General features: G+C 48.6%; 1 pseudogene across 1 annotated transcript; it reads right to left on the reverse strand.

Moving 5' to 3' along the window:
* Positions 1-1,147: 1,147 nt before the first annotated feature.
* On the reverse strand, positions 1,148-27,129 carry LOC308611577 (zinc finger protein 541-like; annotated as a pseudogene). The gene is made up of 15 exons: positions 27,069-27,129; positions 22,259-22,502; positions 18,742-20,643; positions 16,946-17,004; positions 16,575-16,734; positions 16,250-16,417; positions 15,034-15,358; positions 8,693-8,756; positions 7,957-8,099; positions 7,448-7,551; positions 6,134-6,209; positions 5,487-5,575; positions 1,818-1,958; positions 1,452-1,633; positions 1,148-1,334 (listed from the first exon to the last, which is right to left on the reverse strand). The product of its transcript is annotated as a zinc finger protein 541-like (transcript).
* Positions 27,130-27,854: the final 725 nt, after the last annotated feature.

Below are 27,854 nucleotides of genomic sequence, written 5' to 3' on the forward strand. Positions count from 1 at the left end.
CCTTCCAGCTACTCTCCAGGATTCCCGTCTTGCCGCCCACGGCCCCCACACAGCAGCTAGAGCTTTGCACAGCCTCCCCTGGTTCCCATGGCAGAGTCTGTGCTTTGCTTCACCGGGGCCTGGAAGTGGGTCTCAGCCTCAGCAGCCTCCTCAGTGTGGCTTCCCACCCCCGCGCCATCCACCTGCCAGCGTCTGCCACTCCGTCACTCCCTCGGACTTGGCCCCCTGCTGTACTTTCCTCATGTCACTTTGTGGTGGACACAAGGTCTGACTCCCCAGTGGCCATTTCTGCTTCCTCTTCTTTTCCTGGCAAATGGGATTCCAGTTTGGATCGGGTTACAACAAATTTGAGGGAGCACACTGGTTCTCCCCACTCCTGGAACTGGGGGGAACACAACTTATGCTTTTGTCCTGGAGAGAAATCTTGAGGGTCCGGGATAACGGTGGCCACTTCCCTTTCCACTGCCACGGATCAGTTTAGAAAGAGCACGGGCTACAGTTCTGGCCGAGAACACGTGAGGGGCGTTCTGTTGGGCGCTGCTACAAGCTTTCCTCACTTTTAAAAAGGGGAACAAGGAAGGGAGGGAGCTGCTCTCTGCCCTGCACCCTCCGAAGGTTTGGGTGCTCCGCGTACAAGAGGGGATTCTTGCTGCTGCTGCTGCTGCAGCCGACTTGCAGACGCTGGCCACTGCTGGCAGGCCTTGACTTCACCGTGGAGCCACTGGCACCACCACGTGTCCTGAGAGCTTAAACCTATGTTGACTCCTCTGTTATTCCGGCCCAAAGCATACGCACTATAGACATCTAAACTCACCTTTTTGCTGCTTTATCACTCCTACCTTCCCGCTCCTAAAATGTAAGCTCTGTGAGGGGAGGGGCCTGTCCCTCCATCACTATGTCCCCATCACGTGGACTGGGCATTGTCTGGCACAGCTACAGCAGGTGCTTGATAAATGCTGGCTGCATTAACGTATGAGGCTCCTCCAGGGCAGGGACTCAGTCACTGTGGCTTCTGGGAGCGGCAGGGGCTCAAAAGCCTTCGCTGGATCAACAGGCAGGGAAGCCAGAAGACGGCTGCTTTAGAAACCAATTTAATAATATATACAAGGAGAAATGTACAAAAACAACCTAACAAAGGAGATGCAACAGGGCTGGAGGTGCCCGTCCCAACTAGCTGCCCACGCAGAGGGCCGATGCCAGCCCCTAGCTCGCCCTCCTCCTCCTACACTTGGAAGGGCTCCACGGGCCACCTTGCCCTGACGGTGGGATCCACGTGGTCCTGAAGCCGGTGCCACTTCATGTGGGCATTCCGACCCTTGATCTTGCCAAACACCCTGAGGAGGCACCAGAGGACACAGGGGTCAGAGCAGGGGGAGGCGGGTAGCCCTGAGGGGGCCACCCCAGAGGGCTGAGGGCTGGCGTTCTGGGAGCATCCAGGGAAAGGGCGGTACCTCTCACACTCCCGGCAGGGAAAGAAGCCCTGGCCCTTCCTGCTGCCCGGCAGCTCAGGGGTCCGCTTCGAGCTGGTGTTTGGGCTGGAGTTGGGGATGGACTCCCTCCTGTAACTCTCAGTAGTCCTCTGTAATTCGGGGGTTGGACGGTGGCTGGGTTTCCTCCGAGGCCTACGAGTGACCTGCACAGGGGGCAGAGGTGATGAAAGGGTGCTGACCGCCCCGCCGCCCTTCTAAGGGAGAAGCAGGTGTCCAGAGCGTCCAGACGTCCCGGGGTGCACCCCCCCCACCGCCACCCAGCTTGGATGAGCACCGGGCATCCAGATCCGTGCTGAACTCCTGAAGCCCTACCACGAGACCCTCTACCTTTGCTTCTGTCCTGTCTGCTTCACCCAGCTCTCTCTTGACCCTCTTTTCCGGCACTGGGGCTCGGCCGCAGTCAAACTCGATCATTTTCTTCTGCATGTAGTAGAACTCGACACACTGGGCTACTGTTTTTGTCTGGACCTAGTGGAGGAAGACAGAAGCCGGCTAAGGACAGTGCCTCAGGAGTAGCAGTGAGGATGGCCTTGACGCCCTAAATCCCCTCCCCATGGGGCCAGCCGCCACTTTTTGAAAGCCCTCCTGAAACGTCTCTCCCCTACGGCTTGGTATGCTCCTCTGCTACGGCGGACAGAGAATCACAAAGTCCTCCTGGGGATGAAGGAGTTCAGAAAGAAGCCAGCAGAGTCAACACCATCTAAGCTCTGCACACTCTGAGCAACAAGGCTGGCCCAGGAAGGCTTCTCTCCAGGAAAACGCACACAAAGGTACACACGAGGACGCTCACTGTGACATCATGTGGAGCCACATGTCTACCGACAGGGACTAATTAAAGCAGAGTGTCCTTACGTGGTGGATACCTCATAGCCTTATGCGACAGCTAGGCAGAGCCCTCCAAAAAACTGAAGAGGGAGGAATACTTCCCAACTCAGTCCATAAGTTCAACATTTCTCTGACACCAAAGCCAGACAAAGATATTACAAGGAAAGAAGGCTACAGACCAATGTCCCTCATGAACAGAGATGAAAAATTTTAAACAAAACTTTAACGAACAGAATCCAACAATATATATATGTATATATATATATATTTGTGTGTATATATATATATATATATATATAAAGGACAATATACCATGACTAAGTGGAGCTCATCCCAGAAACGTGAGGTTGGTTTAACAATCGAAAATCAATGTAATTCATCATATTAAACTTAAAAAAGAAAAATCATATGAGCATCTTGATAGGTGCAGAAAAAGCATTTGATACAATCCAATGTCCATTCCTGATGGAAACTCTCAGCACAATAGGAATAGAAGGAACTTCTCTTCAACCTGATCAATGATACTTACAAAATCCCTACAGCTAACGGTGGAGTGGTTTCCCCTCAAATATCATGAACAACACAAGGATTTCCACTCTCACCACTTCTACTCAATACTGTACTGGTGGTTCTAGAGTGCAAAAAGGCAAGAAAAAAAGTAAAGGCATCCAGGTTGGAAAGGAAGAAATAAAAGTGTCTTTATTTACAGATGATATGACTGTCTATGTAGAAAATTCAGTGGAATCCACAAAAAAGTTACCAAAACTAGTAAGTTAGTTTGGCAACATTTCAGAACACAAGATCAATATAAAAATCAATTTTATCTCTATACATACTAGCAACAAACCATTGGAAACTGAAATAAAAAACAACTCTATAACATCATAAAAATCACAAGTACTGGGCTTCCCTGGTGGCGCAGTGGTTGAGAGTCCGCCTGCCGATACAAGGGACACGAGTTCGTGCAATGGTCCTGGAGGGATCCCACGTGCCATGGAGCGGTGGGGCCCGTGAGCCATGGCCGCTGGGCCTGCGCGTCCGGAGCCTGTGCTCCGCGGCGGGAGAGGCCACAATGGTGAGAGGCCCGCATACCGCAAAAAAAAAAACCAAAAACAAAACAGAAAAAAACCAAGCCCTTAGGAATAAATCTGACAAAAAGTATGCAACAACTGTACTCTAAAAACTTCAAAACATTGCTGAAAAATTAAAGATTGAAATCGAGAGATATACCCTGTTCAAGAGGCAGAAGACTCAATATTGTTAAGGTAACAACTCTCCCCAGTTGACGCAGAGAGTCAAAAACAGTACCAATCAAGTTCCTAGCAGGAATTTTTATTTTGAAATTGACAAGTTATTTCTAAAATTCATAGGGAATTAAAAAGGATCTAGAATACAAAAAATAACTTTGAAAAAGAATAACAAAGTTGAAGGACTAACATTTTCTAATTTCAAGACTTAGAATAAAGCTACAGTAATAAAGACAGTATGGGGATAGCTTAATAAAAGACAAACAGATCAATGGAACAGAATACAGGGTCCAGAAGTAGATGCATATATATATGGCCAACTGATATTTAACAAAGGTACAAAAGCAACTGAGTGGAGCAAGTATGGTCTTTCCAACAAAAGGTATTGGAATAAATATCCATATGCAAAAATGAACTCACCTCGCACCCCATACAAAAATAAACTTACAATGGATCATAAATCTAGAAATAAAACCTAAAACTATAAAACCTCCAGAAGAAAACACAGGGGAAAATCTTTGTGACTTTGGGTTAGGCAAAGATGTCTTAGATACAACACGAAAAGCACAGTCTATAAAAGAGAAACTAGTAAGTTATGCTTAAGCAAAATTTAAAACTTTTCTTCAAAAGACACTGTTAGAAGACTGACAAATGGCATAATGGAAGAAAATATTTCCAAAGCATATATCTGGATAAAGGACTGGTGTTCAGAACAAAATAAGAACTCCTACAGCTCAATAAAAACACAGACACTCCAATAAAAACAGAGGCAAAAGATATGAACAGACAGCTCACCAGAGAAGGTGCACATATAGCAAAAAAACACAAAGATGCTCAGCATCATTAGTCATTAGGAAAATGGAGTCAGAGGCTACTGTACACTCATTAGAATGGCTAAAATTAAAGAGACTTAGCATACCAAGTGTCGACGAGGGTGTGGAGCAACTGGACCTTTCATAACCTGCTGGTGGGAATGGGAAGTGGTAGAGCCACTTTGGAAAACAGTTTGGCAGTTTCTTAAAAAGTTAAACATACATCTACTATAAGTTACCCTCATTCCCCTCCTAGGTATTTATAATCCCAACCCCGTGTCCGCAAAAAAAAAAAAAAAAAAAAACCCGTACATGTCCGTACAAACACTTGTATGTAAATGTGCAGAGCAGCTTTATCTGTAGTCATCAGTAACTGGAAACCACCAACAGGTGGATGATTAAATGAACGGTGGTCCGTCCACACAGTGGTATACTCCTCAACAGTAAAGGGATGAACTATGGGTACACACGACAACACAGATGAATCTCAAAATCATTAGGTTGAGTGTAAGAAGCCAGACAAAGCAGATCACATGCTGTATGATTATTCCATTTATATAAACCTCTAGAAAATGCAAACTCATTTAGAGTGACAGAAAGTAGACAAGAGTTGACTAGGGACCCGGGTGGCAGGAAGGAAGGGTTGCAAAGGGGCAGGAGGGAACTTTTGGGGGTGACAGATATTCTCATTATCTTGATCATGGTGGTGGTCTTACAAGTGTATAAATATGTCAAAAACATTAAATCTTACACTTTGATTATGTGCAATTTTGCGTACATCAAGTTAAAAAAAGAGCAAACTAATCAGCAGGATATTAAGTATATGATGTCATCCTTTTTTGAAAGTGCATATAGGTGTGTAAAATCCGTATGGGCAGTAAATACCTGTCAGGTTATCAATCAGAAGTAGGATTGTGGGGAGGGGTCTGGAGGGCTTTATTTTCAACATGGGATTCATTTCTGTACCGTTTCAGGTTGTTCCAAGCAATGGCATTGTAGTTGTCAACTGTTCACAGCATGAGCAGAGTATCGCCCCTGACAGGCCCTGCAGTTCTAGCGCCTCGGCCCTGTGAAGGAGCCTTGTCTACACCAGCCTGCCATGTTCGCCTTACCATCTTGTGTATCAAGTAGAAGTCCTTCTTGTAGGCACAGAACGCCTTCTTAAAGAGCCTCTTCTCCATGGAGGTCCAGATGTCCGAACCTATTGGAGAAACAGCCAAGAGGAGGAAGGCTGTTTCTCCTTCTGGGACCACAGCCACGGCTGAAGTGCAGACTCCCCTCCTTTTTCAGGCCACCGAGCGCCAATTATATGCCAAGATTTCTGCTAAGCCCCTTACTTGCTTTATCTCACACAATCCTCACAAAAACCTTAGCAGGTAGGGGCTATTACCATCCCCGCTTGACAGGTGCAGCAACTTGAGGCTTCCTCTGGTTAAGAGACTTGCCAAGGGCAGCCGTGGGGCCCTGGTTGCCTGACTCCAACGCTGGAGTGCTCAACTGGGAAACCTGAGCCCACCCCAACCTGGCACCCCCCTTCTGGCCAGGAAGAGCCCACGAGGGAACCAGTGGAAAGGGGAAGGTTGGATCCAACTAGAGAACAGCACCCACTGAGTCCCCCAGAGAGGACGGGCCCTTCTGGGAGGGCAGGCGTAGGCCCCAAGAGAACTCCGGGAGGCACGTGCAGAGCTTGCCATGGAAACTGACTGGCTCGCAGGGGCCTCAGCCAGGCCAAAACCACGCGGGCAGCCACGCTCGTTACCTGTGTAGTGATAGTTGGCGAGAGGGTGAGTCCGTGGCTTCTGGGGTCCTCTCAGTAAGAGGGTCTCCAGGGCAACCTGGAACGACAGGGGTGGTGGGCAACTCTCTGAGGGAGGGAAGGTGAGGTAGAGGCCCGCCTTCATTCTTTCATTCATTCAGAAAATATGTGCAGCCCTCCCTAAAGCCACCCCTGCCCCAGGGCGACTCAAAGTGTGGTCGGTCTGTGGACCGGCCACCAGCTGTGAACCACTTGGGACACATTGCCTACAGCACTAAGCGGACTGTGGAGTGCAGTTGACGTTACCTTTTTCATAGCAAGATTTACTTGATGACCAAACAGTGTGTGGACTTATTCTGGCACAAGCTCCTTATTTCTTCAGGGAGCAGCATTTGGAGTGGCACTGCCCCCGCCCTAACCCATGTTATGGTCCTCATAGCACTAACCATTATCTATCACTTTTAAAAAATGTATTTCATGTGCTCACTCTCCTAAAATGTAAGCCCTGCAAAGAGAGGGCATTTGTCTTGCTCAACAGCATAACCCTGGTCAGGACTCGCTATGCAGTTTGCAGGACCCAGCGCAAAATGGAAACACGGGGCCCTGTGCTCACAAACTATTAAGAATTTCAAGATGGTGGCAGCAGAGCATTAAACCAAGAATGGGCCCCTGAGCTGGCCCCAGCCTGATACCATGACATCACCAGGTATCAGGAGGACCCAGTAAATGTGTGCTGATTACTCTGCTGAGCACCCACCACGTGCCAGCCACTGCCTCTCAGCTTGAGAAAAAGCACCGTGTAGCCCTGACTCTTGGGTCTCCAACTCGGGTGACGTGACTTCCTCTCCCACTACACACAGTTGGACTTCTTCATTTTCTAAACTTCAGGATTGTGAGGAGGGTCCTTGGAGGAGGCAGAGGCATTTCTGTTGCATCAGAGGTTTTCATACACCATTTTTAATCCAAAAGTTAATGTTCAGTAAATAAACCAGATTAATGCAGGCCCTGAGTTGGTCCTGCTAGGCACCGCCTCCCCAGTGCCGCGCTGACATGAGGTAACGCCGGAGGAACCCTGGTGCTCTGCTGTCACCCCAGATAAATAACTGCTTGAGCCCGTATGTGTGCATTTCCCCTACGTTCAAAAGGACACCACCAGTCCCAAAGCGACCAGGGAGAAGGGTGGGTGGCCAGCCTTTGGTTCTCGTGAGCTGCAAAGCCCCAAGTAGAAGGCACGTGTCTTGCGCCTAGAGCCCCTGGCCCTAAGAGAGCAGGCAGCTTCCCACAGCTCCTCTGAGCCCCCCCTCGCCTGCACCGCACCTGGATGTTGCCCTGGGCTTCATGCAGGCAGTGCAGAGCGAGCTCCAGGTTGGTGCCCCCGCCCGGCATCACGCTGGAGCAGGCCACGTTGAAGAGCTCCGTCACTGTTTCCAGCAGGCAGCCCGGCAGCGGGAAGGAGAGGAGACACAGAGGGTCAGCAAGTGCCAGAGAGGAAACCTCCCCAACAGCACAGATGGGGCGGGGGGCTCCTGTCACCATCTCCCTCATCTCTCTGCTAAAAGCAGGCTGAGGGAAGGGAGGGACAAGGAGGATGGGCAGAAACCCTGCTCCTGGCACCCGCTCTGGATGGCCTGCCCAGCTACTGGGTGAGAGGAGAGGTGGGCCAAGGGACTGCAGCACAGCAAAGCAGTCCTGCGCTGAAGGCCAGCTCTGCCCACCCCACCCCCGCCTGGGGATCACTGCTTCTTGGTCAAGGTGAGAACTGGGAGGAGAAAACCCTTGGGGATGGAGGAGGGCCCTCGGGAACCTGGCCCCAAAGTCTCAGCCACCTCTATCCTGTGTTTTCGGGTTGGTCATCACATCTCCCCATGGCTTCCAGACCAGAGTAGCTACATGCTCGTCACTTCCAGCCAGTGATCTGTCCTGGAGCTCTGGGATCTCAGCCTGAAACTGGCTTCCTATGTTGATGTGTCTGAAATGAGGCCACACACACGGACATAGAGACATATGTGTGTGACCAAGATGGGAAATACAAGAGAGATGTGCGGTGAGCCCTGCTCAGCAGGGCTGTGGAACCCACCTTTTGGCCATCTCTCAGACACAGGGAGTGCTCATCAGCCCAGTAGACACGCGCAGGTATTCCAGAGACCTCTTGAGGGATACTTCCTTCCTTCCTGCAATTTGCTTTATCGCCAGATTTCTGGCTTCAGGCGTTTGGGGTCTAGGACAGGGGAGGTATGTGCTGATACCTGGCATTCTTCTGTATCCAAGGTAACATCCAAGCTACAAAAGAGTATCTCATTGTGCCATCATCAATTCTATCTAGAACCCCAGGGTGCTGGGCATTCTGTCCCCAGAGATCCAACTATGGTATGTCTGGACAGAAGGAATATTGGGGAAACGCCTGGAAAAATCCACCACTTCTCTCCTAGGGAGGCTCTGGATCTAGACCTGACTTTCCCGTGATGAAGGCTCCCTTGGGAAAAACCGACACTGGAATGCAAGGAGGGTAAAAGCATCCCCACATTGCAAGGACCCTCAGGTTCTAAGTCTGTTCCAACTCACGGTTCAGTGCTGATCTTGCTGTTGTCCTTCACCACACTGATGCCAAAAGAGCCGTCCATGTGATCTGGAAAACACCCAAAGAAGAGCCTCAAGAAGACTGGCTACAACTGACCCATGAGGCCCTTTTTGCCTGACTTTCCAGAGCAGCTAAAAGCAGGCTCTTCAAGATTGCATGGTATACACACACTACTGTATATAAAATAGATAATCAACAAGGACCTACTGTATAGCACAGGGAACTATACTCAATGCTCTGTAATAACCTCTATGGGAAAAGAATCTAAAAAAGAACAGATATGTGAATATGTATAACAAAATCACTTTGCTGTATACCTGAAACTAACACATTGTAAATCAACTCTAATCCAATGTAAAATTGAAAATGACAAAAAAAAAGATTGCAGGGTATGGAGTTTCCTCAAAAATTAAAAGTAGAACTACCATATCATGCAGCAAACCCACTTCTGGGTACTCATCCAAAAGAACTGCAGTCAAGACCTCAAAAAGATATCTGAACTCCCATGTTCACTCCAGCACCATTCATAATAGCCAAGATGTGGAAACAACCTAAATGTCCACTGACAGATGAGCACATAAAGGAAATGTGCCATAAACATACAATGAAATACCATTTAGCCTTAAAAGGAAATTCTGCAATATGCAACAACATGGATGACCATTGAGGACATTATACTAAGTGACATAAGCCAGTCACAGAAAGAGAAACACTGCATGACTCCACTTATATAACATATCTAAAGTAGTTGACTTCATATTGATAGAATCAAAGAGTGGAATAGGGGTTACCAGGGGTTGGGGCAGTGGGAAATGGGAGGTTACTAATCAATGGGCATAAAGTTTCAATTAATCAAGCTCTAGAAATCTGCTGTAGAACATTGTACCTATAGTCAACAATACTGTACTGCACACTTCAATATTTGTTAAAAGGGCAGATCACAGATTAACTGTTCACATCACAATAAAATAAAATAAAAAGATTGCATGGAAGGGGGATAAGACTTCTGAAAAAGTAGAGTAAGGAACTGGGCAAAACAACAGATTTACTGACAAAAATCATTAAAAAAAGAAGAACAGTAAGCTAAAGTCTCTGCAAGTTGTCCTAAAGGCATACAGCATTTTAAGAAATACTCATTCAAGAAAATCTACTAAATCGTGGGAAGAACAGTGAGAGTCTGTGGCACTGGAGCCATGGCCCACTCCCTTACCCACCTAGCCCCCAGCTCTTTGTAATGGAAGCTCTACCCAGGTAGGTGCAGCCAAGGAGATGGGGACTTCTTCTTCCCCTGGCTCCCATGCTTAAAGAATTAAAGTAAGATAAAATAAAAATTTCTCATCAAAGAGAAAATGCCATCAAGAGATGGAAATTATTTTTTAAAAAGAAACAAATGTGGACTTCACTGGCGGTCCAGTGGTTAAGATTCCACGCTTCCACTGCAGGGGCCACGGGTTTGATACCTAGTCGAGGAACTAGGATCCTGCATGCTGTGCGATGCAGCCAAAACAAAAAAAAAAAAAAAAAGAAGAAGAAGAAGAACCAAATGGAAATAATTCAGGGGTTAAAAAAGTACAATAACCAAAATAAGGCTCAACAGTAGATCTGAGCTCGCAGAAGAAATGATCAGCAAACCTGAAGATAGAACAATGGAGACTATGAAATCTGAAGAAGAGAGAGAAAAAAAATGCAGGAAACTGAAGAGAGCCTCAGAGAAATGTGAGATGTCATTAAATGCAACAATATATATGTAGTGGGAGTACCAGTAAGAGGGGAGAAAGGGACAGAATATTTAAAGTATTAATGGCTGAAAATTTCCCAACGTTGATGAAAAACAATATGTATATCCAGCAAACTCTACAAACTCCAAGAAAGATTAAACACAAAGAGCTCTACATCCAGACATAACATAGGCAAAATGTGGAAAGCAAAAATAAAGATAAGATCTTGAAAGCAAAAAGGGAAAAACAATTTGTTACACACAAGGGCACTACAGTAAAATTAACAGCTAACTTCTTAAGAGAAACGATGTAGGTTACAAGGCAATGGCATAATATATTCAAATTACTGAAAGTAAAAGAGTGTTAACCAAGTATCTTATATTCAGCAAATTATCTTGCAAAAATGAAGGTAAAATAAAGACACTCCCAGATAAATAAAAACTGAGGATAACTGTTGCTGGCAGACCTGTCTTACAAGAAATATTGAAGGTGAAATATTATTCAGCCCGCAAAAAGGAACAAAGTACTGATACATAGTGCAACGTGGATGAAACCCAAAAACATCATGCTAACTAAAAGAAGGCGTTCCTAAAGGACCACATACTGTATGATTCCACCCATATGAAATATGCAGAATAGCCAAATCGATAGAGACAAAGTAGATTAGTCGTTACCCATGGCTGCGGATGGGGAGGATGGAAAGGAGGGACTGCTAATAAGTACAGGGCTTCTTTTGGGGATGATGAAAATTTCTGAAAACTGATGGTAGTGATGGTTGCACAGCTCTGTGAATATACTAAAAACCATTGAATTCTATACTTGAAAGGGATGAACTGTATGGTATGTGAATTATATATCCCTAATAAAAATAGATACTAAAGAAAGTCCTTCAGATTGAAAGCAAATGACATCAGATGGTGAGTTGAATCCAAACCAAAAAAAAAAAAAAAAAAAAAAAGCGAAGCGCTAGTAAATATGGGTAACTATAAAAATCACTATGATTACATATTTCTTTTCGTTTCTTAATGGCCTTAAATATAACTGCATAAAACAGTATGTATTGTGGGCCTGTAACATACAGAAATATAATATATGTGACAGTAACTGCACAAGGAGCACAGCTGCATTGGAGTAAAGGAGTATCACCTCAGACAGTAACTCAAATCCACAAGAATAAATGAAGAGATCAGAAATGGTAAAGAAGAAGGTTAATATAACAACCTCTATAAATCATGCTTGCTTTCCTTTATTCTCTCAGTGTTTTTACACGAAATAAAAGTATATAAAGCAAGAAACATGACCAGTAAGGTATTACTGGGTCTCTCACATGTAATCGCAAAAGAGTTAGAAGGAAGAGAGCTAGATAGGAGCAGTGTTTCTATATTTCACTGTTAATGAGTTATTACACATCCTAACAGATTCTGATAAGACATATATTTTAAGTCCTAGAGCAACCACTAAGAAATGACTAAGAAAAAGTGAAAAATTAACAGAATTAAAATGCCACACTAGAAAGTACTCACTTAATACAAAAGAAAGCAGGAAAGGAGGAACAGAGGGAGAAAAAGACATGTAATATATAGAAAATAGAAAGCAAAATGGCAGATGTAAATCCAACCATATCAATCTAACATTAAACAAGAAGGGATTAAACAAACCAATCAAAAGGCAGAGTTTGTAAGACTGGATAAAAAACACATGATCCAACTAATGGTGTCTAGAGGTAACATGCTTTATTTTCAAAGACACAAATAGGCTGAAAGTAAAAGAAGAGAAAAATATATATATACCAAGCAAACAACAACCAAAAAAGAGAATGGAATGGCTATACTAATGTCAGGCACATTAGACTTTAAAACCAAAAATATTACTAGAGATAATGATAAAATTATTGTAATAATGACAAATGATGTCACAATCACATCCTAATGGTAAAAGGTCAAGCCGTGAGGAAGATGTGACAATTACAAACATATACACACCTAAAAACAGAACCCCAAAATACACCAAGCAACAAACGACAGAACTGAAGGATGAAATAAACCATTAAAAAAGAATAGTTGGAGATTTCAATACTTTCAACAGTGGATAGGGCAACTAGGCAGAAGATCAACAAGGAAATTGAAACTAACTAGACAAAACAGACAAAATACAGCATTCCACCAAACATCAGTAGAATACATTCTTCTCAAATTCACATGGAACATTCTTCAAGACAGACTGGATTCTAGCCCATATAACATGCCTCAATAAATTTTAAATTTTAAAATAAATTTAAGGGAATTCCCTGGCGGTCCAGTCATTAGGACTCCACGCTTCCGCTGCAGGGGGCATGGGTTCGACCCCTGGTGGGGGAACTAAGATCCTGCAAACCGCACAGCACAGCCAAAAAAAATAATAAATAAATTAATTAAATAAATTAAATTGAAAAAGAAACAAAGTATGTTCTCTGACCAAAAGAGAATTAGATTACAAATCAATAAAAGGCAGCAATTTGGAAAATTCACAAATCTGTGAAAATTAAGCAACACACTCATTAATAGTCAGTGTATTAAACAAGAAGTGGAATGATAAATTAGAAAATACTTTAGCTGAATGAATATAAAAACACAACATACTAAAACTTACAAAATGTAGCTAAAGCAATGTTCAGAAGGAAATCTATAGCTGTAAAATGTCTGTATTAAAAAAGAAGAAACATCTCAAATCATTTATGGTCTACTGACTTTCCACAAAGGTAGCAAGACAGGGCTTCCCTGGTGGCGCAGTGGTTGAGAGTCTGCCTGCCGATGCAGGGGACATGGGTTCGTGCCCCGGTCTGGGAAGATCCCACATGCCGCGGAGCGGCTGGGCCCGTGAGCCATGGCCACTGAGCCTGCGCGTCCGGAGCCTGTGCTCCGCAACGGGAGAGGCCACAACGGTGAGAGGCCCACGTACAGCAAAACAAAACAAAACAAAACATGGTACGAGGACAATTCAATGAGAAAAGAAGAGTATTTTCTAGTGCTAGAAGAACTGATACATACATGCAAAAGAGTGAATTTGGACTCCTACCTCATACAGTATATAAAAGTTAACTAAAGATTGATCGCAGGCCTAAGAAAAAGTTGGACTTCATCACAATTAAAAACTTGTGTACTGCAAACCATATCACAAATAAAATGAAAAGACAACCCACAAAACAGGAGAGAATTTGCAAATCATATATCTGATAAGGGGCTTGCATGCAGACTATATAAGGAACTGAGACAACTCAATAATAAAAGGATAAGAATTCAATTGAAAAAATGGGCAAAGGATCCGAATAGACATTTCTCCCGAGAAGATATACAAATGGATAATAAGCACATGGAAAGATGCTCAACATCATTAGCCATCAGGGAAATGTAAATCAAAACCACAATGAGGGGGCTTCCCTGGTGGCGCAGTGGTTGGAAGTCCGCCTGCCGATGCAGGGGACGCAGGTTCGTGCCCCGGTCCGGGAGGATCCCGCGTGCCGCGGAGCGGCTGGGCCCGTGAGCCATGGCTGCTGAGCCTGAGTATCCGGAGCCTGTGCTCCACAACGGGTGAGGCCACAAACAGTGAGAGGCCCACGTACCGCAAAACAAACAAACAAACAAACACCTCACAATGAGCTACCACTTTACACCCACTAGGATGGGTGTAATAAAAAACACAGCTAAGAAGTGTTAGCAAGGATGTGGAGAAACTGGAACTTTCATACAATGCTGGTGGAAATTTAATATGACCCAGCCATTTTGGAAAGCAGTCTGGCAGTTCCTTAAATGGTTAGATATAGTTACCCTTTGACCCAGCAATTCCACTCTGAGTTATATACCCAAGAGAAATGAGGACTTATGTCCAACAAAAACTTACACATAAATGTTCTTAACGGCTCTGTTTGCAATAGCCAAAGGACACAAACAACCCAAATGCTCGTCAACTAATGAGTGGATAAATAAAATGTTGTCTATCCAGAGAATTCAATATCATTCATCCATAAAAAGAAGTGAAGCACTGATGCATACTACAACATGAACCTTGACAACATTATTCTAAGTGAACAAACTAGACACAGAATGTCCCGTAATTTATGATTCCAATTACATGAAATGTCCAGAATAGGGAGGCCCATAGAAAAAGTAGGTTGGTAGACTGGTGGTTGCCCAGGGCTGAGGACTTGGGGGCTACAGGGCCTGTGTGTCACCGCTCGTGGATATAATCTTCTGGGGTGATGAAAATGCTCTAGAATTAGATTGTGGGATGGGTGTACAATCCTAAGAATACACTAAAAAATCACTGTACACTTTAAATGGGTGATTCATATGGCATGTGAATTATACCTCAATAAAGCTGTTTAAACAATTACTCGAAAGGGCAGGCAGAAGGGTGGTTAGGCTAAATGGCGTCTATTTTCTTTCTGGCTACAAAGTTATAAGCACCTAGAAGGCTGCTGGTCCCAGATGGTCCTGGGATAGTTCTGAACAGCAACGGGACCCCCGGAGCAGACCCAGGCGTAGGCCAGAGAGAGTGGCTGGACCAAATTCTACAGGGGGCGGGGGTCTGGCCCCCCGCAGGCCCATCATGGGCTGATCAAGCTCACTCACCAAGCATGGCGCTGATGAGCCTGTCGGGACGGGCCCGGGCAGATGTGGAACAGAGAGTGTTGAAATACAGCCCAGAGCCCTCCCGGATGGGGCTGAGCATCGGGGGCGGTGTGTAGGGAGGTCACTGGGACAGTCCCTTCAGGAGGTGGTCCATCAGGAACACGGGCGAGCGCAGGCAGCTCTGGCGGCATCCCCCCGGGCCCGGCTCCCCAGACATGGAGGGCGGAGGAGGGATGAGCAGTGCCTTGGGCCGGAGGAGCTTCTTCCGCTTCCTGTGTTGGCTGCTCTCCTTGATGTCTCTCTCTTCCCCGTCCTTCTCCTGACCCTGGAGAAGAAGAGACTTCAGAACCACGGGGGTCACCTGAGGCCACCGGCCCCAAACCTCAGACCTCAAGATGGCCTGAGAGTGGGAAAGGGTACTGACCAGCCAGATGCACACCCAGCATGGCCGTGCCCAGAGTCCTCAGCGCAGGAAGCCGGGCAGGGCCACCACGCCTGAGCCAGACTCCAGACCCTAAGCCGGGCGACATGTGACGCTGGGGCCTTCTCAGGCACCCACACCCCCCAAGGAGGGCCCTCACTCAGACCATTTTGGAAACTCATGTCCGTTGTTAAAGTGACTGGCACTTAAAGTGTGGGGGCCAGACAGATGCAACAGCATGACAAAAGGAAAACCTGTTGCCCTCAAAATGACAGCAGCTCCTGGGAGACAAACAGTGGGCTCCATGCACCCCGTACCCGAGTCCAGCATGGACTTCTCCAGGTGGGGTCTTCCGGCACAGGCTGAAGAGACGACGCCTTGACCTTGCTACACTCTCTCTTACCTCCACACAATCTCCCCTCCTCTCTGCCCATCTTACCCCTCCTCATCCTCCAGCTCTCAGCTGCAACACCCCCTTCCTCAGGCAGGGTCTCTCGTGCCCTCGGGGCTCCCACAGCTCACTCTCCCAGCCCGGCCCGTTCTGGGTCCTCAGTGTCCGGGGATGGGTCTATCTACTCCGCTGGGCTGGGAGCCCCAGGAGACGGGGGCAGGCCTGTTGTGGTCGCTGCAGTGTCCCCAGCCCTGCCCAGCACAGGGCCAGACACAAAGGAAGTTCACTGGAGGTTGAAGGGATGAAGGAACATGCAAATCAAGCTCTTCTGGAGTCAGGATTTGGGGGCTTTTCTCACAGCTCCCACTGGAAGCTGGAAAGCAGCTGGAAGGAAGTGCACCCACCTTGCTCCCCGGGGGATGGTTCGCTGGAGCCACTGGCACCGACACTGGGACCACCAAAGGGGCTGCGGTCATGTTGTCCAAGGACTTCCTGCCTCCCGGGGAACTCTGCCTGTCCCCCTCTGGCCTCAGCACCTGTCTTGGTGGCTTGCAAAACTCCATGCCACACACCTACACACAGAGCAGAGCCAGCCCTTTAAGAGACACAGTAGGTAGGGAGCAAGGGGCCCCTCCAGAGCAGCACAGCCCTGACTCCCGGCCCCCAGCCAGGCTCCCCGCAGGAGGACGGCTCCATCCTGAGATGAATGGCAGCTTCGAGCCCCTTCACCTGCGGCTCCTGCTTCCCTCGAGGTGACGGCCACTGGTCGCTGTGAAAACACATGTGGCTGCTCAGCCCTCTCTCTGTATAAAACATCTGGCTGCAATTCTTGCAGACGTAAGTGCTCCTTGGCTCTGCCCAGTCTGTGGGACCACCATTGTGCTGGTTACTGTGGGGAAGAAAGGGAGAATGGGACTCCGTCCCCAAACACTGATCCTCTGACAGACAGCTTTGGACGAACCCTAAAGAAATGGACATGATGCCCCCGATTCTCCGTGGCCTGGTGCTCGCCGCTTCAGGAGTGAAGCATCCAGAGCTCGCTCACCCAGGGCCAGCACATCAAAGCCACCAGAGGACTCCCGAGGGGCTTCTGAACTTACCAGCCACCGGCCATGTTCTCCTCCTTCATCGGGTCGGGGAGCCGGTAGATATTTCCACCCTGAAGACGAAAATACATCTGAGCCAACATATCAGAAATGAGATGCAAGAGTGAAAACTCTAAGTCTTGGAAGAAAACACAGGTATAATTCTTGGTGACCCTGGAGTAAGCAGTGGTTTCTTGGATGACTCCATAACCAAACAAAAGACAGATGTATTGGACTTCATCAAAACTTACAACTTCTGTGCTTCAAAGGACATCATCAAGAAGTGAAAAGACAGAATAAGAGAAAAAAGTTGCAAATCATGTATCTGATAAGGGACTATGTAGATTTATGTATCTGTGATACATAATGAACTCTCACAGCTCAAAAGTAAAATCACAACCCAATTTAAAAATGGGCAAAGGGTCTGAATAGACACTTACCCAAAGAGGATATACAAGTGGCCATTAAAAGATGCTCAGGATTATTAGCCATCGGGGAAATGCAAATTAAACTATAATGAGATTACCATTTCCCACCCACTAAGGTGAACCAACTGGACAATAACAAGCGTTGGTGAGGATGCAGAGAAACTGGAGGCCTCATACACTCTGGGTAGGGATATAAAACAGCACAGCGTTTTGGAAAAGTCTGGCACTTCCTCCAATAGAATTACCCTAGAGCCCAGCAATTCCCCTCCAAGGTATTTCCCAAGAGAAATGAAAACATATGTCTAAACAATAATCTGTACGCAAATGTTCATAGCACCGTTATCACAATGGCCAAGAAGGGTAAACAACCCAAATATCTATCAGCTGATGAATGGATAAATAAAATATGGTGTATCCATACAATGGACAAGTTACCAGCGATAAAAAGGAGTGAAGTTCTGACCCGTGCTACAGCACAGAGGAACTCTGAGAACATCAGGTTAAGTGAAAGAAGCAAAAGACACAAAAGGCCACGCAGCGTTAGGATTCCAATCACATGAAGTGTCCAGAATAGGCAAATCCATGGAGACAGAAGGGAGATGCATGGTTGCCAGGGGCTGGGAGGGATGGAGAGATTGCGGGTGACAACCAACGGTGTGGGGTGTCTTTTTGCGGTGATGAAAGTGTTTTGGCAAAGAGTGGCGATGCGTGCACGACCTCGTAAACAAACTAAAAACTACTGGATGGTGCACTTCAAGATGGCGAATTAGATGGCACGTGAATATTAAAGCTGTGAAAAAAAAAAGAGGGGGAGGTAGCTGTGGTGTGACAGGAAGGATGCTGGACCTCGGAACATCACGAAGAGACGTGGCCAAGCTCTCTGCACCCAGGACCTCATGGGCACGATGTGGGAGGACCCAAGCTGCTCCAAAAGGGCGGACCAGTGCCAGGCCTGCAGTAGGGGCCAAGTCGGACTTGTGGACCTGTGATTCACAACCAGAATAGACACAGCATTTCACGTACAAATATCAAGGGCAAAGGAGCTCTGCCTTTACATGCTCTGAAGAAGTGAAGGAGGCAAATCCAAAAGGAAGCGAAAGGCAGAAAGAAAGCAAATAGCAAAAGTTTAGTGAAGAAACATGATGCAAAGTGTCTCTGACAACTCTAAAGCCCTGTTCTGTTTTGTGTGTGTGTGTTGCAGGGCGGAGGGTGATGGGAGGAACCATCACTTCTCTGGACCTTCATTCCCCCCTCTGTAAACAAACTGCATCTGAGGATTTGCTGAGGTTAAATACAGTGCCTGGACAAGTCAGAAACACGGACACAGGTAAGGACGAGACTCTGCCTCCCGCATGGTCAGGTCCCGTGAGAGGGCCCTGGTACCTGGATCCTGTTGAGTATCATCAGCCTGGACTTGGAGTCCCAGGGGGGATCCGCTGGAGGCCCGGCCAACGACGAGAAGGAGGCCACGGCTACCTGGCTTGGAGAAGCCGCACAGCACATATCCATTTTCACTTTCTCCTTCCGGAAGCCTGGAAAGCGCTGGGCCCTGGAGTTGCCAGAGAAGAGCCTGTAGCCTCCGCCCCAGGAGCAGGCCGGGCCCTCTCCACCTTTTGTGGCCCCGGAAGCCGTGCCATTCTCAGCCTGGGCCTGCTTCCCTGGGAGGTGGGCTCTGGATGGCTCCTCCCCTCCTAACTGGGTCTGACGCAGGCTCCCGGGGGAGATGTCCCCCAGGCCCAAGGTCCCTTTCGAGGATCTCAACTGCTTGGCCAGAGAGGAGATGTCTGGCTTCCCAGGAGGGTCCAGGGACGACGCTGTGAGGGCAGGTGGAGCAGCAGCCACTTTTGGTCTTCCCTTTGTGTCCTGCCTCACGCTGCTGGGGGAGGCCTCTGTGGGGAAAGAGGGTGTGGATTTTCTCCTGCGGGCTAGGGATCCCTCTGGCTCAGGGTTCATGGGGCCAGCATGCAGAGAGTCAACAGTGGGCGCCATAGGTGGGGGCTGCTGGGGCCACGGCCCCTGCAGTGACTTCAGGGCAACTTGCTTGCCGTCGGGTGTGGGAAGCTGGGAGGAGGCGGCAGCCACCTGGGTGTGGGAGAAGATCCGCTGGGACTTGGTCATCATCTGGAACCCCTGCATCTGCTCGTGGCTCACCAGAGACTCCTGAGACCTCAGGAACAGCTGCCGGAAGAGCGGCGGGGCATCCGACGGGAGGCCGCTGGACTCTGGGCCGTTCTGGGGTCCAGGCTCACCAGGGTTCTGCCACGAGAAGGAGTCGCAGTCGAACTTGCTCTTCTTGGAAGCCCAGGAGTCCTCTTCCCGGCTGGTGCTGGCATATCTGGGGTCACCCGAGGCTTCCCCCGGTGCCTTCAGGAGCGTGGGAGGGAAAGGCGGCGTGTCCTCCACACCGGTGCCCCGGCTGGGTGAGGGCTCCCCCGCAGGGGAGTCGCTGCTGAGCCCGGGGCAGGCCCGGAGCCCTCCTGGGACGGCACTGCAGAGGGCTTGTGGACGACAAACATACTGTTTCCTTAGCTCTTAGGGCAGCCCGACAGGTTTCGGAGCCACTGGAAACTGTGGTCTCATGGCTGGGAACTGGCGGGGACAGTCAGGCCACGGAACAGAGGCAGGCAGGCGGGCAGGGGAGCGCCCTCGGGCCAGCCCTCCAGGGATGATGGGGGCTGGAGCAGCGGCAGCTCCGGCTCGGCTGGGTAGGGGCCGCTGTTCTCCGCTGCATGCGAGTGGACAGCCGTGAACACGTCCGTGGCAGGCTCCTTCCATGGGGGCCAGGGCTCCTCGGGAACCTCAGTGCCCAGGGCTCCTGGGGCCGCCGGGGTGCCGGCTGGGCCCCAGAAGGAGGACCCTGACGAGGGCAGGGAGGAACAGGCCGTGATCCTCCCTTCGCCGCTGTCTGAAGGCCCTCCCGGGGCTGGCCTGGGAGAAGGGATCTTCTGGCAGACGATGCTGTTCATGATACAGCGCAGGAGGTCTCGGTTGGGCAAGAGGGAGCTGGGGGATGGGGCTTCCGGGGGCACCAGGGACCACAGGCTCGCGGGTGCGGGCTGGTTGGCAAACTCGTGCGCGTGGGGTGAGTTCCCGCAGGGCTCCTCCTCCGGGGGGGCCTACTTGAGGATGCACAGGCCGTGCTGGACCTCATAGTGCCGGCGCACGGAGCGGTAGTCGCAGTAGCTCTGGCTGCAGCCCTGCTCAATGCACACAAAGGGCTTGGACTTCTGGTGGGTGAGCGTGTGCCCGGTCCTGGAATCACATGAGGAGAAAGTTAGTGGGTGTCTTGGCGTGGGTCACCCACTGCAGGAACCCAGGTGTGTCCGCAGGGGGCAGTAGCATCGCAACTCAGAAACTGTGCTCAGACCCTATGAGGAAAGACCCCTGCTAGGGCCAAAGCCCTCTGGAAGGGGGAGCTCTTGCCCTCACCCCTAAGCAAACCCCTAATCTGAGATTTAAAAAATCAGCGGGAGCCAAGTCAGAGTTCCCCAAAGTGGGTTCCTAAGGAACACCAGTCTCCAAAGTTGCTCCCTGAGGACTTGGGCTCAGCTGGCAAATAAGTTTGGGAAAAACACTCTTTACTTCTTGGAGGTTCCTAGGAGCAAACTGAAAAGCCACAGAGCAGATAAAGAGAGATCTGTTGAACTTTCCATGTCTCTCAAACTTATTTGCCCACAAAACCCTTTTTTTAAATAGACCCGTTTAGCATCCCCGAGAACCAGAGAACCAGAGTTCTGAGAACGCACCTGAGGAAATGCTAACTTGGGGATGATCCTTCCACGAACAAAGGAGTCTTTGCCTTCCCACAGGAGTCCTCCAGACAGCTACCTGGGAGCCCCACAGCAACAACAAGAAAAAGCCAAATTTGCCTATAATTTCTGCAAATATAAACGAATACAAGTATGTATTATATTTACATCATACTTATACCTGCATTAATATATTATAAATATAAACAAATGGGTAAATCACCCTCTGGGTACCCAACAATCCTACTCCGGATGGTTCTAATCAATGGGACCCAGTAAATAATGAAACCCTTTCCCATACGTGGACCCTTGGCCTCCATCTGAGGGAAGCAGCAGAGAGGGCATCTGGAGACCCACTTTCTAGCCCTAACTCTTACCAGCTTGTGACAGGAGTAAATCATTTCCCATCCTTAATGGCGAGAGGGGAGAGGATACAATGAAAGTGGGATTCATCGAAGCCTCAGTAAAGGCTGGGCGAGCTGTAAACATGCAAGGGATCGTCCTCTCCCACTTACGAGTCTCTCAGTTTGAAAGTCTGTCTCTCCTCCCTCGGCAGCAAGAAAAGCTTATCATTTCTAAGACATGAAGAACAAACGGGATTCTGCTGCTCTTACACTGAGCTTGCTTTTTAAAGTCAAGTTTTAAAAAAAACTCGAGTTAATAAAAGGGGGAATTAAAAAGGGAAAAAACAGAGTGAACACTCCATTGCCATGTTTTAGAAACAGGCATTTCAGAACCCCTCACGCCCTGGTGTTATCCCAACATATATTCCTCATGGAGTGCATATCTGTTCTGCTCAGACACCTACCAGGGACTCTGAAACTTTCTCTACACAGTTAGCCCAACTCCCTCCATGACAAAATTGCCTCAGGAGTGTGTCTTTAAAGCAAATGGGTCCTGTCTGCAAATCGCAGCGGCGCTCTCCTCACTGGAGTGAGTCTGGAGGCTGGGGAGGGCGGGCTGTCCGGGGCAGTGTAGGCCCTGCCCCCCACCCCAAACACTGGCCGTGGGAGGAGAACAGGTCGCACACACCTGGGACACCCGACGGTGGGGGGCGGTGCAGGTGGATGGGAGGGGATGCAAAAGAACCGGGAACACGCCCAGCCCCCAGCAGCCCCCTGAACAGACATCCCGACCAGACTCCTACATACAGGTGGTCCTGACGCTTAAAGGCCTTCCTGCAGATTTTGCACACGTGTCTCCTCTCCTGGCTGTGCGTCAGGTAGTGCTTGCTGAGAGAACTGGCGCTGCTGAACACCTTCCCGCAGAGGCTGCAGTCCAGGAGTGGGTTCTGAGGGGACCTGTGCTGCCGCTTTCCTTTCCTTGTGCTCCCAGACGTGGCCCTGCCTCCTTCGTTAGCCTCTTTGGGCACCTTGAGCACGCCTAGCCCCAGGTCTAGACAGAGGGAGAAAGCACAGGTTATGACATCCGGGGACATTGGAGCCCGGGCGCAAGCACTCTACCACCCTCGGACCAACTTCAGCAGCTGAGACCAACTCAGGGAGTTGGCCGAGAACCCCAACTTCAGCAGCTTCACTCGCAGAGAAGACCAGGCTTAGCACCAGGTGAGGGGGAGAAGGGACCCTGGTCAGGCCACCCCTCCAGGGCGGCACCCAATCTTCAAGCCACACTTGCGGGGGGTAAGGGAGGGGACAGCAACAGTCTGAGTGCTTCCAGGACACAGTGACTGGACAGGCAGGACTTCATGACGGTAACATCAACAGCACACTTGCAAGTGCAATCCAGAAATGCACAATGCAAAATCTTAGAAAAGTTTAAGTCGTTTCTCCCAGCCAATTCCACTCTGGTTTTTTAATTAAGGAAATTAAGGCAGATCTGTACAAATTAACGGAGATCTTGCAGTGAACTGCAAGCGAGTTAACTGCAGCATTATTTTTCCTGGTGAAATGTGAGAAACCACCTAATAACTGACACGAGGGCAGGTGGGTGACTGCATTCTGGTCTCAATGGTCTATGGCGCAGGCATTTAAGATACAACTGTAGGAAAATATCCATTGACGTGAAAGGATGTTCATGCTGTACCACTAAGTGCTGTGCCACTAACAAGAGGATTGTTGAAAAACGGAATGATCTAGTCTTTGAAAGGGAAAAATAAATTTGAATAGAAACAAACAGAATGGGATTGATTGGTAGCATCATGGATCAACTTAATTTTCCTTTTCCTATATACCTGAATTTTCCATGTTTCTCTACTCCTTGGGTAAATGAGTAGTTTTTTTTTATAATTTCATTTTTGATTTTTTCTCTTTGACCCATGAGTTATTTTAGAAGAGTGTTCTTTAGTTTCCAAATACTTGAAGACTTCTTTCTCTTCTTTCTTTTATTTATTTATTTATTTTTGGCTGCATTGGGTCTTCATTGCTGCGCGAGCTTTCTCTAGTTGTGGCGAGTGGGGGCTACTCTTTGTTGCGGTGTGTGGGCTTCTCATTGCAGTGGCTTCTCTTATTGCGGAGCATGGGCTCTAGGCTCACGGGCTTCCGTAGTTGTGGCACGCGGGCTCAGTACTTGTGGCTTGCAGGCTCTAGAGCGCAGGCTCAGTAGTTGTGGCGCATGAGCTTAGTTGCTCTGCGGCATGTGGGAGCTTCCTGGACCAGGGCTCGAACCTGTGTCCCCTTCACTGGCAGGTGGATTCTTAATCACTGCGCCACCAGGGAAGTCTGCAATAAAGTATTCTTAAATTAACATATGTACTTTTGTGTGTGTGTGTGTGTGGTACGCGGGCCTCTCACTGTTGTGGCCTCTCCCGTTGCGGAGCACAGGCTCCGGACGCGCAGGCTCAGCGGCCATGGCTCACGGGCCCAGCCTCTTCGCGGCATGTGGGATATTCCCGGACCGGGGCACGAACCCGTGTCCCCTGCATCGGCAGGCAGACTCGCAACTACTTTGCCAACAGGGAAGCCCCACTTTTTTTTTTTTTAACACAAAATGCTACTCCACACTGAATAGACTATAGTATAGTGTAAACATAACTTATGGGCACTGGGAAAGAAACAAACAAAACTCCTATGATTGGCCTTATGGTGGTGGTCTGCAACCGGACCTGCAGTACCTCTGAGGTATGCTGATACTTGAGTGACGGCAGTCAAAACTGAGAGCAGAGATTCTCTAACTCTGGTTTCATTAAGAAATAGCTGGTGAGACTGTGTTAAACATTCAGGTTCAAACACACCTAGTGCCCAGATCTTAGTTTTTAATACTGTTCTCCAATAAAAGTAACCAGGGCTCCTTGGATAAAGGGCTGGTTCGAAGACTGGGCAGGAAATTATACAGGATGTCCTTAGAGTATCTTGTAGTTCCAGAACAGAAGTCTCTCAGCCTCCATCTCGTTGTCTCTCTCTCTCTCTCTCTCTCTCTCTCTCTCTCTCTCTCTCTCTCTCACACACACACACACACACACACACACACACACACACACACACACACACACACACACACACACACACACACACACACACACACACACACACACACACACACACACACACACACACACACAAATGGGGTATGTCAAAGAGACACAGGAGCCAACTGAAAGAGCTCCCAATAGTCAAAGCTGGAACAACTTGAGTAACAAAGTAGCACTGGATAATAACCCAGTCTATAAACTCTCCGTGAGCCCATGCTGATATAAATGAATGACTGAACAAATAAGTAAATGGCCGTGCATGATTCCAAATAATTTGTGTGGCTATTCTGCCCTCAAGAAGTTGAAGCATGACTCTTCACACCTTACGCATGAACTGTGCACAGTGACTTCCTTCCACAGATGACAGTATTGGGGGCGGGGACTAAGTTTACAGCGTAGAAACATGACAAACATTGTCAGCCAGGTGGTGGAGGTTCACGTCAACAGTGACAAGTCACACTGACACCGTGCACCCTGAATACCATGTGAGGACAGTGGCACTTCACTTCTGTGGTCTTCCTCCCCCTCGGATCATAAGAAACGTAAGACAAACCCCAGCTGAGGCACATTCTCCAAAATACCTGACCACGGCTTCTCATGACTGTCATCAAAAACAAGGAAAGTCTGGGAAACTGTCACAGCCATGAGGAGCCTAAGGAGATGTGACAACTAAATGTGATGTGGCGTCCTGGGAGGATCCTGGCACAGAAGAGGGACATGAGGTAAAAACTAATGAAATCTGAATGAAGCATGGACTTTAGTTAATAATAATATAGCAATATTGGTTCATTAATGGTAACAAACGTACCATACTCATGTAAGATAAGAATAGGGGAAACTGAGTGTGGGGTATATGGAAATTCTCTATACCATCTTCCCAATTTTTATGCATATCTAAAAACTAGTCTTCTAAGAAAGTTTCTTTAAAAAATTTAAGTTCCAGGGCCCTACCTGCAATGATTCAGATTAGGAAAGTCTGTGGTGGGGTACAGGAATTTGCATTTTTCACAGGACCCCTAGATGATTACAATGCAGATAATTTGGGGTTGAGAAAACACTGTTTTCTGGGGGTGGAGTTTGGCTGGGGGGAGGTCATTCATAAGAAACCTTTGCCCAACTCTCTTCTTACATTCAGAAATTCTTCTGGACCACACACTTGTGCTTGCCACTGTATTCTGACAGCAGATAAGATGGGGGTGAGTTTGGATAACCACAAACAGTTTGGGTTCCCTGCCCCTCTAAGCAGCACTATTGTAAAAGCTTCCAATAGTTTAAAGCGGTTAAGTTTCAGCTTAATTTCTTACACAGCAATAGATAACGAATATACCACCCGACCATGAAGCCAGAGACTTTCATTTCCGGTGTCATCAGGCTTCACTTGTTATGGAGGGTGGGACCCACACGGTGACAGCAACAGCATGAGTGCTCAGGTCATACGGGGCACCTGCCAATATGCGATTTACGTTTTTCTCATCAAGGCTTCCCTGGTGGCGCAGTGGTTGAGAATCTGCCTGCCAATGCAGGGGACATGGGTTCGAGCCCTGGTCTTGGAAGATCCCACATGCCACGGACCAACTGGGCGCGTGAGCCACAACTACTGACCCTGCGTGTCTGGAGCTTGTGCTCCGCAACGAGAGGCCGTGACGGTGAGAGGCCCGCGCACCGCGATGAAGAGTGGCCCCCGCTCGCCGCAACTAGAGAAAGCCCTCGCACAGAAACCAAGACCCAACACAGCAAAAAAACAACAACAAAAAGTTAAAGGGTATTCAAAACAAACAAACAAACCAGATACATGGGGGTAGGCATTTTCCATCCCAGTTACAGAATGAGAAAACTGAGACTCAAACAGGGAAAATGACTTGCTCAAGGTGGCAAAGAAGGAAGAAGAGCCAGGCTGTAAATTCTGGTTCATCTGATGCCAGAGTCCTTTCCCCAACCACAGTGACCGCACCGCCTCCAACTCAACTTCCTCCTCTGCTCCTCCTCCCTCCCCGTCTTTTCAGATGGACTGAGCTGAAACCTGGCCCTTCTGTGAAGCCTCCTGACACCACCGTTTGCCCTGCTCCCCTAGCCAGTCCCTCCGAAGGCAGCACACAGTTACAGACACAATCACGCCTTTAAGCCATCAATCCTCTGAGGTGTCCCTCTTCCTCATCTCAGTTAATAGCATCTACTCAGTTGCTCAAACCCCAACCTGCCCTGCCACCCTCCATCTGTCCTTTTCCTTACCAGCTCTCCCTGTGACGTGTGACCCATCAGCAAGTCTGAATCTACTTCTAACGTGATCCCTAATCCTTGCGCTTCTGGCCTCTTCACTGCTACTCCAGCCCAGGCCACCATCTCCGCTGAGAGCCTTCCAGCTACTCTCCAGGATTCCCGTCTTGCCGCCCACGGCCCCCACACAGCAGCTAGAGCTTTGCACAGCCTCCCCTGGTTCCCATGGCAGAGTCTGTGCTTTGCTTCACCGGGGCCTGGAAGTGGGTCTCAGCCTCAGCAGCCTCCTCAGTGTGGCTTCCCACCCCCGCGCCATCCACCTGCCAGCGTCTGCCACTCCGTCACTCCCTCGGACTTGGCCCCCTGCTGTACTTTCCTCATGTCACTTTGTGGTGGACACAAGGTCTGACTCCCCAGTGGCCATTTCTGCTTCCTCTTCTTTTCCTGGCAAATGGGATTCCAGTTTGGATCGGGTTACAACAAATTTGAGGGAGCACACTGGTTCTCCCCACTCCTGGAACTGGGGGGAACACAACTTATGCTTTTGTCCTGGAGAGAAATCTTGAGGGTCCGGGATAACGGTGGCCACTTCCCTTTCCACTGCCACGGATCAGTTTAGAAAGAGCACGGGCTACAGTTCTGGCCGAGAACACGTGAGGGGCGTTCTGTTGGGCGCTGCTACAAGCTTTCCTCACTTTTAAAAAGGGGAACAAGGAAGGGAGGGAGCTGCTCTCTGCCCTGCACCCTCCGAAGGTTTGGGTGCTCCGCGTACAAGAGGGGATTCTTGCTGCTGCTGCTGCTGCAGCCGACTTGCAGACGCTGGCCACTGCTGGCAGGCCTTGACTTCACCGTGGAGCCACTGGCACCACCACGTGTCCTGAGAGCTTAAACCTATGTTGACTCCTCTGTTATTCCGGCCCAAAGCATACGCACTATAGACATCTAAACTCACCTTTTTGCTGCTTTATCACTCCTACCTTCCCGCTCCTAAAATGTAAGCTCTGTGAGGGGAGGGGCCTGTCCCTCCATCACTATGTCCCCATCACGTGGACTGGGCATTGTCTGGCACAGCTACAGCAGGTGCTTGATAAATGCTGGCTGCATTA

The sequence above is a fragment of the Mesoplodon bidens genome (assembly GCF_964165515.1).
Source record: "Mesoplodon bidens genome assembly, contig: HAP1_SCAFFOLD_1198, whole genome shotgun sequence".
Taxonomy (NCBI): Eukaryota; Metazoa; Chordata; class Mammalia; order Artiodactyla; family Ziphiidae; genus Mesoplodon; species Mesoplodon bidens.